Source organism: Balaenoptera borealis (genome assembly GCF_965194805.1).
Source record: "Balaenoptera borealis genome assembly, chromosome: 8".
NCBI classification, from domain to species: domain Eukaryota; kingdom Metazoa; phylum Chordata; class Mammalia; order Artiodactyla; family Balaenopteridae; genus Balaenoptera; species Balaenoptera borealis.
Window position 1 is genome coordinate 90,567,541 of NC_138865.1, and position 17,414 is coordinate 90,584,954.

A 17,414-nucleotide genomic window follows, 5' to 3' on the forward strand; every position below is an offset into this window, starting at 1 on the left:
TTCTTAAATCATCTCACTTGTTCTACCTGATTTTCTAATGACATTGTTAACTTGGACTACTCATTGTACACTCGGCAAAAGTGTTATCAATACAAGTCATCTAACATCTTAAGGACATTAATAAAATAATATTAACGAAATGCATGGAACAGATTATATAGAGGAAGGATGAGAAAAGTTGTAACTCTTTAGGTTGCAAGGTAACAGAAACCCAGCTTAAATTCAATTAGGCAAAAGGAGGAATGTATTGGTTTGGGTGCTACAAGAAGGGCAGGACTACAGCTGGACCACAAAGACAGAGACTTGAATATAAGCAACCTTGGAACCAGAAACTTGAGTCCCACCAGGATTTTCTATCTCATCATTGCTTTTTTCTGCAAGTTTATTTTATTCATTTAAACTAGCTGCAAGCATATGATGAGGAAAATGGCTGCCAGCAGCTACCATACTTCATCTCGGCTTACAGCCAGAGAAGAACAGCCCATACTTTCAGTAGTCCCTAGTTCAAAAATCCAAATGATTAGTTCTGACCACCCATTAGCCATCAACTGTGACCAGGTGCAAGGTCTGTAAGAACATAGCAGCTCACATTCAAATCAACTGCTTAGAGTGAAAAAAGGAGTATGTCCCAGAATGGGTGGATGATGTTCCCAGAAGACAAGGGAAACCTGGTGGGCAGACAAAATAACAGACATTTACTACAAATAGTATAACCTGAGCCCCAAAATACCTATTCCGGTGAAGGAAGAGAAAGAGGCCAAAAGGAAGAGAAAGATTGAGGGAAAACGCTTAACATGTGATGATGAGAGCAAAAGCTTATTTATGTGGAAACAGATTTCTTTCCACTGCCTTCTTCTAGATAAGATTTGTAGATATGTAATATTAGTCCTAAAATGTCCCAGCTCCTCACTTCCCATACCTAACAAAGCACCCACTGCAATACAGACCAAATCCTAATCCCCTTAATCCAGTCTATCCTTATGCTTCTTCTCCTCAACTAATATGCCAAAATACCACACAAGATTTTGTGTAGTCTAACAAGCTCAACCTCCCACTTTCTGACAAAATTATAAGTAAGTAAAAGGATGGAAGTTAGTCACAACTTTAAAACTCATTATTTGCTTAAAACAAAAATAACTACCTTAAAGATGGGTTGCATTTATTCTTCAGCGACACCAGCATATCATAAATGATTTGGAGGAAAAGAGTTGTATCAACCAGGAATTTGATTTTTAAAATCAAAAGCAAAAATTTGAATTTGTAGAAACAGTTGAATCAAACAGGAATTAGGTTGGTATTTTGGCTAAAATTTAGTAATCTATCCTACTCTTAAGTGGTTTAGACTAAATTTTAATCCAAAATAAATCTATTCTGGATAGATTTATTGCATTGTATTTCTCCTGTATTGTAAATCCTCAATAAATGCTTATTATATAAGTAATACAGCACCCATAGGCACAGAAAGAAAGAAAAACTTAACTCTTCCTTTAGGGAGGAGGTCAATAAGAGCATCATGAGCTCACTAAGGGGATGGAGTAAGTAAAGGAATTGTAGATAAGGGAAGAGTATGTGCAAAAACAGAGGTCTGAAAAAGCAGGAGAATGCCAATTAGTTAACTATTAGAAGAATGGAGAATACAAATGGGAGAGTGGTGAGAGAGGCAATAAAAAAAGTTGGCAGAGCTTGAATCATAAAGGGTTTTATAGTTCATGTTAACTAATTAGATCTTCATTCTGAAAACATGGGAAGACTGAAGATTTTTTAGTTGAGAATGGGTGATGGAGAAGAAAAATGATCATATTTGCAGTTTTTACATTTTATAATAATCTTGCTGAAAGCACTGAGGAGATAAAATGAAGAGATCTGGGTCAGAAGTTAAGGAGAACCATTATAGGTGAATATTATATTAATTCATGGGGTAAATAGTGAATGGTCCAAATTGAGACGTTCCAAAATATTTCATCAAAAGAAATAATAGGATTTGAATCTTGGAAATGAGGGAAAGGGCAGAGACTAGGAGTACTTTCAAGTTCCCAGCTGAATATGTTGGTGCCACAATCCAAGATCAAGAATATAGAAGGAGAATGTTTGTAAGGGGGCAATAATGAGCCCAGTTTAGGACATAGTATGTTTGCTGTGGTAGGTCCAGGAGAAGCTGCCCAGGAAGCAGTCAAAGTTGTATGTCTATCATCTGGAACAGAGGCCTGAGCTAGAGAAAGACATTTGAAACTATGAGAAGAAAGGTGGTAATTCAAGCCATGCAATTGGATGAAATAATCTAGGGGAGTGTGCAGAATAAAAAAGAGGAGTCCCTAGGACAGAAGCCTGGATTGTATCCAACTTGTTTTTACTTTAGCCTATTTCTCAATTAGAAAATACTCTGGTTTATAAAAATTAAAAATATAAGAAAAATTGCACTTTAGTTGAAAAATTGGCATAGGACATAAAGGGACAATTTTTATATGAAAAAATATAAATAGCTAAACATTAAATATATGTATATACATATATATGTGTGTGTGTGTGTATATAGATATAGATATATACACACACACACACACACATATACACACAGTAGAAGATACGGTTGATTCACTTAGAGGGGGGTAATGATCTTCCACAGAGCAACCCCCTCCAAGGACCTTGAGTGGAAATATTCTGCTTTCAGCTCAAGTGGGTAATGGGTATAGGAATAGACAGATGGCATAACCCACACAGATATTTTTCTTGAAGGCCAAGGGCTAACCTCTTGTACTAGTTCTTTGATAGCTAGAGAGTGTCCTGAAGGCCCTTCTGAATGGCCCTCATTTTGCCCAGGTCATGGAAGACATCCATGATATGAGAGCTGCAGTGAATTGAAGGGAATTAGCAGGGCTGCAAGTAATGGCTACTATGGAACTGAATGCCATAAAGAGTAACAAAAACTCTGGCATGAGAATTCTATGGCAGTAAAAAAGGTAGGTCCCCAAACTTCCTGTGGACTGATATCAGTAGCTTCAATGACAGGTAGAATTGTTTACATTATATAGTTGTAACATTTGGGTATGGACATAAAGCCAACCACACTTTTACTAACATGATATACCTCTCTGACTTGGAAAATCTCTGAAGGGAAAAATGAGTCTCACCCTTGAGTTCTCAAATACACATTTTTCATAGTTGACTTTGAGATACTATAAGAGGCTTGTAAAAACTATCCAAAGAAGGGACTTTTGTGACAGTAAATCATAGAAGTATATCATGTCACCCAAGAAGACTGATTCCTCAGTCCCAGCAGTCATCCAAGATGTTGTTCAATGGGTGTTGGAAGATGGCCAAGGAGTGCAGATGCCAAACAGCTTTGCAATATATTCAGACTCATCAAAATATGCCTGGAAGGATAGTGTTTACTTGCCATTTCTCCAAAAAACAAAGTTATAACTGCCCTGGCTGTCAAATTTCAGAAAGATTTATGCCCCGTGTTCAGGAAGATCAATGATAATGATAATAATAACTACCATTTATTGAGTACCTATCATGTGCCAGGCCCTATGCTAAGAACTGTACATATGTTAGTTCATTTAATTCTCACAACAGCCCTATGGTGGATGAATAATGCTTATAGCAACTTCTTCCAGGTCACATAGTTAGAAAGTGGTAGAGCCAGAAGTCAAACCCAGATCTTATTGATTCCAGTGCCTGTCTGTGGTGGTCTTTGCTTTATGCTATATTGCCTCTTCTACTGAGAGCTGGTACAGGCTGTGTATATGATCATGCTAAAGTGACAGTTGTCATTCTAGAAAAATTAAACACCACTCTTTTTCTCATTAAAGAGAGCCAAGATAGCTCCTGCAGGAGGTGTAGAAAGCTGATAAATCCACCACCATAAGTGTTGTCATACTCGAAAAGAACTTCAGCCTTGGGTTGAAAAGAAAGAACAGCTTTGGTTCTGTGGCAGTAGAAACACCAGTTCCAGCTCCACCATGTGCCATCCTAGTGATGGGCACAGAACATGGGGGCCAGGGTAGCTCTTCTGCCTTCCCATTTGAGAATTCTTACCTGTACGTTGTAAAGTTGTTCAGAATCCCTGGCACAGAGGTAGCAAATGGGATGGCACAAGCCAGGTACCAAGGAAATCTTGATGGCAGAAGTTTGAAGTGAACTAAAATGTGTCTGGAGCAGATTTAGGGGGGAGTTAAAGTAACTTGAGATCCAGTGAAAAGTAGCCCCCAGGCAATCTTGGCTTACACTTCAGACAGTTTAAGAGGGGCATTCTTTTTAGAATGTGGCCCAATAAGGACATCCATGGACAGTGTCCAAGTTTTTGAGTCAGATAGGGAGAATGACCTGCCAAACCAAGTCTTCATCCACAGAACCACCCAATACTTCATCATAGAAGCCAGATTCTTTAGCTAGGAATACCTCTGAAATGTAGAAAAACCCCTCCTAAACTGAGACCCAAGAGGTAGTAAGGGTCAGAGGCAGCTGTCTCCCTGTGGGGTTATGAGTATGGACTGTCAACAGCTGTGGACGGACAGACACACACACACACACACGCGTGCGTGCTTAGGGATAGGTATATCACTGGCTTTGATTCTACCGCAAGGACAAGTTCTACCAATTCAGAAAAGTGTTAAAGGTTTTAGTACCAGTTCAGTGTGAAGGGCTCTTCTGAGGCCTCCTTGGAATTCAACCAATAAAACCGAGTCATTCCATTCCATCTCCTGGGCAAGAGGCCAAAACGATCACTGACCCCACTTCACGCTGAAGCCTATGGACATCACTGATGGCATTCCCATCTGCTGTCACAGCAGGATAAAGTGTAACCAACAATCACAACACGCTTTGAAAACACAAAACTTCCATCTTTTTCTAAAATCGTTTTTAGTTTCTACAACCAAAAAAAAGTGTCTAGAGAATTTCTAGCCAGGAGTATTCTGCCTTTTGCTGTGGCAATTCTGTCTGTTCTGTCTGTGGCTATTAAAATTACACAGGAAAATGACACAGAAAAATCGTGATGTGATCACTTTATCAGGCCCCCTGATGGTGACTACTGAAATTCAATATGAAGTTATTATTTGATCCTGTCCACAAAGACAAATAAGAATATTACTTCACTACTACCTTTAAGGGAATTCAATCTTTCTTGGAGCTCTGCTGTAAAACACAAGTCCTCAGACATTCAGTCTCATCTTTAAGAAGATTTATAGAAACTTAAGGGACTAAGTCTTGAGATCTGGAATAAATTAAATAATTTTTAAAACATTTTAAATAATGTTCTCGTTCCACTGCTTAAGATGGTTGATTACTTCTGAATGTATCATACTTTCCCAAACTACCTTCTACAACTGTAGCCTTCAGACTGAAAATTGGTCTTTCATTATAGAATGGGCACCAAGACAACTGAGTTTCTTTTAGATAATAAGTTAATTAGCAGTCATTTTGTATAAATCAAACAGTTAAATATTTATATGCAAAATCAGAATTATTTAGAATTTTGAAAAAATATTCTTACCCAGCACAGACACTATAGTTTAAGGAATATTCCTGAATCACTTCCTGTGACTGACTAACCAGCTATCACAGTTGTTCAACATACATAAGCACTGATCTTTGATTGGGTCAATTTTATATTTTTTCCAGAGTTAGACAGATTTCAGATTTAACCAATTCCCTAAATTAACCTTATAATCAATTGTCACATCTCTTTTCATGCAGAAAGAAGGAGTGGGGGTTGGAACTCCAACAGATCCATGAGTAAGTTGCTTGGAACTAAATTCTTTATTTGTAAAATAGTGTGGGTGGGGGAAGGAGGAACTCTGAAATTCTTTGAGTACTACTACTTGAAATAGTTTTCATTTTCTTCATTCATCTCTCACCTCCTCGTCCTTATTTGTCTCTTTATTACCACTCAAAAATCCTCTTTCACCTCTTATTAATTCCCTGTTCCATTCCCTTTACTGGCCTTTCAAAAACTTTCTCTTCCTCTCTGTTCCTAAAATCCCCAATCACAAGACTCTACTTCTAGCCTGTTAATATTCTGAGAAAATAGAATACAGCTGAGATATTTTTCTTGTTACTTCCTTTCTCTTCCTCTCTGAACTCCTTTGTATTGTAAACTGTATTCCTCCTTTTAATCTCTGGCTCCAGGATGAAATGTCTCTCCTTCTGATAAGGTTATCCTCTTCACCTTTACACTTGATCCCAAACCTCCCACCGTTTCCTTACTTTGCTCCTTCACTTCTCCTCCTTGAATTTTTTAATCTCTCCTGACCAGTCATGTCTTATTCTGCCTACTCGGATAGACCTAGTCTTTAAAAATAAACAAACAAAATTCTTCTCTTGACCTTGCCTTTTCCCCCAAGTTTCCTCCTCTTATCATCTCAATACCCAAATTATGGGCTTCCCTGGTGGCGCAGTGGTTGAGAATCTGCCTGCCAATGCAGGGGACACGGGTTCGAGCCCTGGTCTGGGAAGATCCCACATGCCGTGGAGCAACTGGGCCCGTGAGCCACAACTACTGAGCTTGCGCGTCTGGAGCCTGTGCTCCGCAACAACAGAGGCCGCGATAGTGAGGGGCCCACGCACCGCGATGAGGAGTGGCCCCCGCTCGCCGCAACTAGAGAAAGCCCTCACACAGAAATGAAGACCCAACACAGCAAAAATAAATAAATTATTTTTTTTTAAAAAATGCCTTCTAAGATCACAATGACCTCTTACACATCAAATCCAACTTCATTCTCTAAAGCTTTTGCAGTATTTAACACTGTGGATGACTTTGTGTCTTCTGAAACCCTTTCTCCCCTTGGTTTTCTGATCCTGTACTATCCTGTTTCTCCTAAGAACGTCCTGGCCATGCCTCCCCCTTGTTCTTCCTTCTCCTGCCCTCTGACACCAGGTATTCCCCATGGTTTTACCCTTGGACCTCCTCTTTACATCCCCTTACTCTATCCTTTGATAATCTAGTTATTTGAGGCTCTTTTGACATCTGGGTCTCCAGTCCAAAAGCTCTCTCTCAAGCTGCTCCACACATATGTCTCTACCTGACAGACAATCTCATTCATAACACTAGGAGCTCCTCAAAGGCATAAACCATGTTTTATACATTCTTGAACTTCAATCCCCCACCTCCACCATCAGTGCTAGGAACAGGGTAGTAGGAACTCAATAAAACTTATTTAAGCTGAACTAAACAGTACTTCCCATCAACACCTGAAACTGAACAGACACAAAACTAAACAGCTATCTGGGCCTCCACAACCCAAAACAAGCCAGCCTCCTAACTTCCCTATTTCCCTTAATCACATTAACCCACTTCTAACCTCCAAGCCGTAAGATCTCAGCTCCAACTCTGACATGTTCTTTCTCCTTGCCCCCTACAGCCAATAAATTACCATGTGTTAGTGACTCTTCCTTTGTTATGTTTTTAATCTGTCTACTCATTTACCTTCTTTCTATCATACCTTCAATCCAAGGCCTCAGTTACCTCCCACATATCTTATTGTAATAGCTTTCCAAATCAGTTTCTCCATCTCTCTTACATACTCCTTCTAGATTAATCTTCATTTAACACACTTCTAATGACACTACTCTGCATCTCAAAATTAGTTAGTATGTATCCCTGGCCTAGAAAATTAAAAACATGTTGCCCTAGCATCCAAAGTTCTTCATAATATGGCCCCCAAAATACCTATATGCTTAGAAAGACTAGCGATCTACTCAAGTTATCTCAAGAAAAGAAAACATTTCAAAGGATACTCACTGATCAACTGAGAGTTGTCAGAAAACAAGAAAGCTCTAACACTCAACCACTCTATCAGTGCCTCTGCTTCTCTTTTCAGTTTCCCTTCTCTCTATTGCCCTGCTTCCTCTGGTTATTCAGTTTCCATTCCCTCATAGTCTCAGCTAGCACAATACGACCACTCCCAATACCTTCTAAACCTTGGCAACTCTCAACACGTCCTTGCAGTTTCTGTCCCCACTGCTAATTGGTTCAATCTCTTGATTTCCCAGTTCCCCTAGAGAGTCCAGAGGGCCTAGTCCACCTTTTCATGCTGGATCACAGATATGCCACAGAACAACCTATAGATTGTCTACACTTGGATCAGATGCCCATCAATTCCAATCAGATATGAACTAGTCACATGGGGGATGGGCAGGCCAGCAGGTTCAGAGACACCTTGGGACACCTTGGGAGCAGGGCTGTGGGCAGAGAAGATTCCTTTTTTGATACAAATTAAATTAAAAAGATAAAACCAGGGGCTTCCTTGGTGGTGCAGTGCTTAAGAATCCGCCTGCCAATGCAGGGAACACGGGTTCGAGCCTTGGTCCGGGAAGATCCCACATGCCGCGGAGCAACTAAGCCCATGCGCCACAACTACTGAGCCTGCGCTCTAGAGCCTGAGAGCCACAACTACTGAGCCCACGTGCCACAACTACTGAAGCCTGCACCCTTAAAGCCCGTGCTCTGCAACAAGAAAAGCCACTGCAATGAGAAGCCTGCGCACCGCAACGAAGAGTAGCCCCCGCTCACCGCAACTAGAGAAAGCCTGCTCGCAGCAACGAACACCTAATGTAGCCAAAAATAAATAAATAAATAAATTTATATATTAAAAAAAGATTAAACCAGCAGTAAAATTCAGATATAAAAATATAACAGAGGGACTTCCCTGGTGGTCCAGTGGTTAAGACTATGTGCTCCCAATGCAAGGCCCAGGTTCGATCCCTGGTCAGGAAACTAGATCCCGCATGCCGCAGCTAAGACCCCGCATGCCACAGCAAAGATCCCGTGTGCTGCAACTAAGACCCAGTGCAGCCAAATAAATAAATAAATAAATATTTTTTAAAAATATATATGTATATATAACAGATATGCAGTTTGGCTTAAATGCAAACAATTCTTATAAATTTTAAGTAGAGAAACAATCCTTTTTTGTATATACCATTGTCTATAAAGAACTTAAAATTTATAATTTTGTGAATTCTTATCGAGAACCCTCTGTAAACAAAGTATGTAACTAGCTGCTACAGGATGTACTAAGAAATATTCTTTTTATTCTTTCTAAATAATAATAATAAAGAAAACAAATAATGTCAACAGTAGAAAAAGTCTCTCCATGTGACTCAGCTACAGAATGTGAGAAAACTGTCTCTGCATAAAAGAAGATCAAGATTTCTCTCAAAAAAAATTAAAAATAGAGAAAATTAAGATACTAATTCCATAAGGTAAAGTTTAAAAGAACAGTGAATTTTTCCTCAGAAAAACTCTTCCACTTTTTCACATACCACAGAATATGCTATAGGCAGGCCTCACCAAAATATATGTCAGAAAACTGGAAAAATAAAAGCAAAATTAGGATAGTGGGAATAACTGAAGTGTTGGAAGTCTTAATTCTCAGGCAACTTCCTCACAGATCTTGCTATTTGTCCTTGATAAATGTTTAGTTCTTCTTAGTTCATTTTATTATAACACCAGGGATTTTCTCAAACCTCAGACTATTAGTACCTTTAGAAGAAATCATCATAATGGCACCAGACCTGAATTATTCCCCCTCTTTAAACAACTGATTTGCAGGGCACTTGTACAGTAAATAGTGAATCAGTGAGTCTCCACTGGCAAAGGTTGTTAAGTCTCTGTTTCCATCATATCACCTCCAACTAGTACTCAAAATGGAGCTATTACACTCAGACTCCTGTCTCTTGTTCCCTCCTCACAACCTCTTTCTACCCTCTACCTCTTCTCCACTCCACATTTCTCCTTTAATCTCTCCCTCTCACTCTCTATTTCTTCCCTTCCTCAAACTTCATTTCTGGGTTTTCCCTCTCTCTCTCCTACTACTCTCCTGCCTCTTTCCCCATCCACATAAAGAACTAAGGTGAAGAAGGAGTATGTTTCTTGTTCTTCCTCTGCTTCCCTACTTGAAGAACTACAAATTCTACCTCTAGGTAATAGAAGTCTGGTAACAAAGACATCTAACAAAATGCCAGCTAACATTTTAAGTATACTTCAGACTAAACTATTTGTAAGTTTATCAGAATTTCATGAATAATTTTCTCTTTGCATTTGAGTGGTAGTCCGTTTGGGTATACTTATTTTGATTTTAAATGGTAAGCTAAATGTATGTTCTCATTTTCTACATTTATTATACTCCCTTTAAAATGTTTTGTCTAATGACCATCTTGTAACTTCAGCATCCACTCACATACTGCTTCCTTCCCCAGTCTTTACCAAAATTTATCCCTCTCTCCCAAATAGTGGGTATTTGGTGAACATTCCCTCTCCTAGTCCGAGCCTCTGAACTGATCAACAGGGGTCTCTGTGCCAAAGAGTAAACAGTATAGTGTTCGTTCCTTGGGAGTAGCTACATCCAAATATCATATTGAGAAAAGTTCAAGTGTACACAGTACTTGAACCTTTGAACTCTGAAAAATGTGGCTTAGAATCCCAACAAATCTGGCTTTTGGAATGGACATTCCAATTTCCAGTCAGAATGAAGATATTACAAGAAAAGCCTGGAAGGAGGGGATGAGATTTGTCTATCTGATGAGTACATCAACTAAGAAATGGAAGAAGATGCCAGAAATAGTTGGCTAAAAAGTAATACGTCAAGCATTTAGATTGTACAAGCAAGTCTTTACAATCTAAATTTCAAAAAAGTAAGTTCAAAATTATGCTTAAAGCATAATAAATCCCCCAAATACCACCTTAAAACAGTCATATAAATTAGGATGGCACTCACAGGTCTAGGACTAAGGCAAAACCTATTGGCCAATATTTGCTGGTGCACCAAACTGCTGAACAGGCATAGCACATAAGTACATAAGAACCAGAACAGCTAGGTCAAATGGCTCTCACTCAACACAGTTTTCCTAATTCTTCTTTTGTAGTATCATGGGCTAATGAATTCATAATCAATTAAAAAACTTACTACAAGCCTGCTATATGCTAAGCTTTGTGCTAGGGAATTTAGGGCACCCCTCTGCCCTACATGATGAACAAAATATCAAAATTCTAAATAAAGACAGGATTAGTATTGCCTCAGGCTCCAATGTGGCTCGGCATAGTACTGTTACTGATTCTGCCTTTGTTTAAAATTTTGACATTTTGTTCATCATGGATTTGTCTCATTAATATTTTTTTTAATTGCATTAAAATGTTATTTAATCTTGATTACTGACTTTTTTGGTGCCCCTTTAAATTTTGCACCTTAGGCAACTTCCTCACTCTCCTCATCCTAGTTCTGGCCCTGTTCAGAGTTTATAACCACACAAAGGGTTGGAAATTTTTTTCTGAAAAGGGCCACATAGTAAATATTTTAGGCTCTGTGGGCCATGTGTTTTCTGTTGCAGCTACTCAACTCTGCAATTCTACAGCTAAAATATCACAGACAATAGTTCTTAAAACAATGCTTGTGACTGTATTCCAATACAACTTTATTTACAAAAACAGACTGCAGTTCATATTTGTCCCACAGGCTGTAGCTTGCTAACCCCTAATCTATACTAAATCCTCATTCAGTTGTCAATTCTAGAGAGTGATAAGTTGTTTCTAAATAGTTAAAACCTACCCTTTGAGTCAGTGGCTCTAATCTAACCAGTTTTGATCAAAATTTTTCTAAAATGAACTAAATACGTCACTGCCTCCCTTTAAAAAAATTGCTTTCTTATACATAAAAAAATTTAAAGAAAATTAAAATCACCCACAATCATACTATGTAACATTAGCCACTTTTACAATTTTGATGAATTGCCTTCAAGTCTTTTATATTTTAATATTTAAACATTTAATATTTTAATAAAGAGTATTGGGCAGGATAGGCCTGATTATGCTGTGGTAACAAATTAACCCCCAAATCCCATTGGCCTAACTCAACTAAAGCTTACTTCTCACTCAAGCTACCTGTCCATCATGGGTCAGCAAGGACCTTTGTCCATCAAGGACCCAGGCTGATCAGGAAACTCCACCATCCTGTATTTGCATCTGGAACATATGACCTCTTCAGTCACCTTGGGAAAAAAGCAACAGCTGGAGTCTTTTACACCATATCTTCTATACTTCAGCCCAGAAGTGACACATAACTTTTACCCACAGTCCACTGTCTGGAACAAGTTACATAGCTATAGGGGGAAGGATGGAAATGTCAAGGACATAAAATGGAATGTTTGGTGACCACCATTCTCCTTGTCACATTAAAAATCACACACTATATATAAGTTTATTCCTCTCTTTGCCCTTAAAATTATAAGCATTTTTCCACATCATTAAATCTCTTCATAAACATATAGATATGACCCTCTGTTACTTAGTCATTGTTTCACTATTATCAATCATGCTGTGTGCCAGACACTTTCCTAAGTACTGAACACTTTATGGGCAATTTTCTCATTCAATTCTTACAACTAGTGTATGAGGAAGATACAATAGTATAACCACTTTATGGTTCTGAAAATGGAGGCCTAGTGAGTTTAAGTAAATTTCCAAGGCCACACAGTAAGTAAGTGGCAGATCTGGGACTCATACACAGAACTGTCAGACTTTCAAGCCCATGCTCTTAACCAATGAGTGTGAACTAAAGTACTGCGGTCCAAGTGTGAAACACAACACTGCTGCACTGGGTTATTGACCAGAAAGTGCATCATCACAGGAGTGGAAAGAGATGCATAAGACCATGAGGACCTGTTGTTACCAGTAACTTGTAGACAATAGAAACAATGACAGACGAAAACTGGAACCCAACAGAAGACTAATCAAATTTTCCAATTCTTTCTCTTTCTTTCTCTGAGAGGTATTTGGAAAGATGACTGGCCTCTTTGAACTCATTAAGGTCCCTAGATTCTTAGATCATTTTGGAGGGAGGGGGAACCCTAGAGATACAATAGACTCCTGCTACTGTGGAAATTTGGAGCTTAGGAAGGTTTCAACTGCAAAAAATAGAAGAGGAGTAAACATAAGAATCTTCTAAAAATTTAACTATATCTAATCTATCCTTACTTAGTATGTGTTCTCTACTTAAAGCAAGAATTGACATGTACAAGTTTTTGTTGTACAGGGTGTGTAGTATTTTTCATATATTCATATCTTGTCATAGTAGTTCTACAAATTATAGTACTTACTATGTATTGTCCATATCTTAAAATTCTTAATGAACTAAATAAGTTATATTTTAAAAGCACTATAATATAGTAATTAAATATTATCACCACAGCTATATTTTAAGATGGCAATCTAAACCACATATCAAATAGATAAAGAAGATGTGGTGTGTATAAATATATATATATATATATATATATGTATATACACACACACACACACACACACACACACACACACACACACAATGGAATATTACTCAGCCATAAAAAAGAATGAAATAATGCCATTTGCCGCAACATGGATGGACCTAGAGATTGTCATACTGAGTGAAGTAAGTCAGACAGAGAAAGACAAATATCATATGATATCACTTACATGTGGAATTTTTAAAAATGGTACAAATGAATTTATTTACCAAACAGAAATAGAGTCGCAGATGTAGAAAACAAACTTATGGTTAACAGGGGAGATAGGAGGGGGAGAGATAAGTTGGGAGGTTGGGATTGACATATACACACTACTGTATATAAAATATTCAATAGATAACTAATAAGAACCTACTGTATAGCACAGGGAACTCTACTCAATATTCTGTAATGACCTATATGGGAAAATAATCTAAAAAAGAGTGGATATATGTATATGTATAACTGATTCACTTTGGTGTAGAGCAGAAACAAACACAGCATTGTAAATCAACTATACTCCAATAAAAGTTAAAAAAAAGCACATACACACAAACTTAAGCATGCCTAGTCTGTTCAGGTTGCTATAACAAAAATACCATAGACTGGTGGCCAAAACAACATTCATTTATCACAGTTCTGAAGGCTGGGAGTCCAAGATCAAGGCATTAGCAGATTCAATGTTGGGTGGGGACCCGCTTCCTGGTTCATAAACAGCTGTCTTCTCATATATCCTCACGTGGTGAAAAGAGAGAGAGAAAGCTCTCTGGGGTACCTATATAAGGGAACTGAACCCATTCATGAGGGCTCCATTCTCATGACCTAATTACATCCTGAAGGCCCCACCTCCTAATGCCATCACACTGGAGGTTATGATTTCATCATATGAATATTGGGGAGACATGAACATTTGGTCCTTAACACATGTCAAGTTTTGTTTTAGTAATAAGTCCATTCTCAGTTACTGTGGAACAGAAAGAGAAATTTCTAATGGTCAAGTTTTATTTATTTAGAAGTTGTATTTTTGTTTCCTATGTCTGCCAAAACAAATTACCACAAACTTGGATGGCTTAAAACAGCAGAGACTAATTGTCCCACAGCTCTGGAGGTTAGATGTCCAAATCAAGGTGTCAACAGGGCTGTGTGCTATCTGAAGGTTCTAGGGAAGGTTCTTTCATTGCCTCTTCCTAGTGTCAAGTGGTTGCTGGCAATCTTTGTCACTCTGTGGTTGGTAGATGCATCACTCTGACGTCTGCCTCCATTGTCATATGGTATTCTTCCTGTCTCTGTGTCCAGATTTCCCTCTTCTAATAAGGACACCAGTCAGTGGACTAGAATTCGTCCTAATCTAATATGACCTCACCTTAAATTGATTACATCTGCAAAGACCCTATTTCCAAATAAGGTTACATTCATAGGTACCTGGATTTTAACGTATCTTTTGGGGGGACACAATTCAACCCACAACAGAAGGCATAAATATGTTTTCATGTCTCCCTTGGGGGTGTAGGTAAAGACAGCAGGAAGAGAAGAATTACTCTCCACCAACTCTGGTAGAAGGCTCTGTATTGAGTTTTGATAAATTTTTACCAACAAACCCACATTCAAATACTCTATCATAGGGTTAAATACACAGAGTTTCAATTCTTGAATGGGTTTTGGGGAGCAAAACTGGATACATATACCCCATATATAACATTGTTCACCGATCAATCAATAAAAGGGCTCCCAGTTCAAACAAACTACCTTAAAAACAAAATTTGACAACCAACTCATCTGAAAGTTAGGAACTTCTTATAATTTTGACCAGTACTCATTTTTCTCTCTTTTTTTCTAAGGACAAGGGCTCTGTTATTTGATATATATTATTTGTAAATGCTGTTGGAACTTACAATAATCCATGTACTAAATGGTTAGCAACCAATATTAACAGACGATGACAATGATGATGATGATGATGAAGATAATTATGATGTTGTAGATCATGATAGCAATAAATCTAAACTTAAATTTCTAAGAACGCAGTAGCCTTCTGTTTTTTATCATAAGAAGTAAAATTTTTAAGTAGATAACTGCATTCAAGTGTTTATTATTTCTTACATAATAAGTAAGATAAAGATCTGGAGCTTGTTAAAAATAAAAAATTAACCAAAGCTCAAAATAAATATATTCAGTAGGGAACAATAGTCTTGTAACAATGTAGGCTTTCGCAGAGCACCTTGGAGTGATGAATCATTGTACTTGATGATCTTAAACTAGTTTACATATAATTAGAGAGGCATGGAAGTTAGGGGGCTGGTATTGTTGTTTTACACAGAAAGCTAGCACCAGACATCTAATAAGAATTCAGAGGTTTGTATTAGTATTATGTAAGAATTACAATAACCCTGACAGAAAAAAACAATCTAGTCAAACTGTAAAATGATTTTTCACTTCCATTTCTGAGTCATTTAGCACAAATAGCAAACCAAAAATAAAAGCACAACATCAGGAAAGGAATCAAGCTAATTTTGTGTTATAGATAGATACATACATACATATAAACATGCATACATATAAACATACATGCATACATACATTCATGGTTAGATACATAGATGAGAGATATTGTGTCTTAAGCGTGTAATACATACTTACAATTTTATAAATTTTTACAAACAATATTCACAAATATGTAGTGATATTGAAGGGGCTTCTTTTTTAGCTTTTAATCTGTATTATTAATACTTAAATCTTCTAGAGACCATTTTTTTTCCACTGGCACAGGACTGCTACTGCCTGAATAGAGACAGAATTTTACTTTAAATTATCCATTAGATGAATCTAATGGATAATTTGTTATATGGGGTTATATGTTATTTCATACATACTACTCTCTTCTTCTAAAAATCAAAATCTTGAACAAGATCCATGTCTCCCAAAGTCCTGTCTTCGTATTGCTACTACCCTATGCCTATTAGGCATAACCTTGCTTAATTCTGCTGATTGTCCCACTTTAATGTAAGTACCGCAGTCCTTTCTACTTCAAACCCTTATTCTTCAGTCTCTAATCCTGGGATCCCATCCCTACTGCCCTTTCTTGGGATTTGACCCTGCTGAGACCTGGTCCTTTCAGCTTCAACTGATGACTCTTTCAATGGAATAGAGTGCTGAGTAAGCCCTTAACAAAGGAGAAAACAAACAAAACAAAAACCCTCTTCTTTACTAGATCAAATATAATTGCAAGATTTGAACTTATGAAGCAATGCATCCCTCTCATTACTTGCTTAGCCGCCCTTCTGGCCATTTCTTTACCAGAGCCTAGGAGCCCAATCACAGTTATATCCCCAAGAGCTGGGAACCATTCCTCCTGGGTTGCTTGGACAGTACAGCTCATACTGCTCATTAGGTTCTGTCTGTTTCCTCCATTCTGTCTTGAACCTACTAAAGGAGGCTTTGATACATAGATGAAGTTATAAAAACCTCTCTGCTCCATGAATCCTAGAAAATAGCCAAAGCTCCATAAATATGTGCCTATTTCTACTTAAATCCCTGAACACTCAACAGCTCTATCTCAAATACCAATTCTGTCTGATTCCTGAACTCCATAAAAATCTGCCTGTTTTACGCAGAAACCTTCTGTTGCTTTTCCTGTAACCTACCAAATCTGCAGGCACTGACTCCAATAAAATATCCTTCCTCCACAGAACCCATGAATCAAGCCTCAGCCAGATTTCCTAACCTACTGGGCCTGGGATTCCTGCTCTGTCTAGTATTATGCTTCTTTCACTGGAATGAAAGAGGAGGTAGAATGGTTTGGTCACTTGGTCAGGTCCAGAAAAATCAGTACACACCACACCAGGAAAAGAAGGAAGCTCAGAAAGATTTAAGAAAAAATCAACTAAGTTTTGATGCTGTACTCAGTAGCAATAAACAGTGAGACTACGTTTCTTTGGATCCCTTAGATGTAAGAGAATAAGAATCCAAATGGAAGTAGAAATTGTCTAGGATGGTCAAATCCCCATAAAGAAATGATAGTACTAGAGCCCCCCATTCTATGAGCCTGAACACCCCAGGATGATCTAACAGTTACTAAACTCAGATGCAGTATCATTAAGCAAGCAGCCCAGAGACCAGCATCTCAAATGGACAATCGATGAACAGTTTCAATTAAA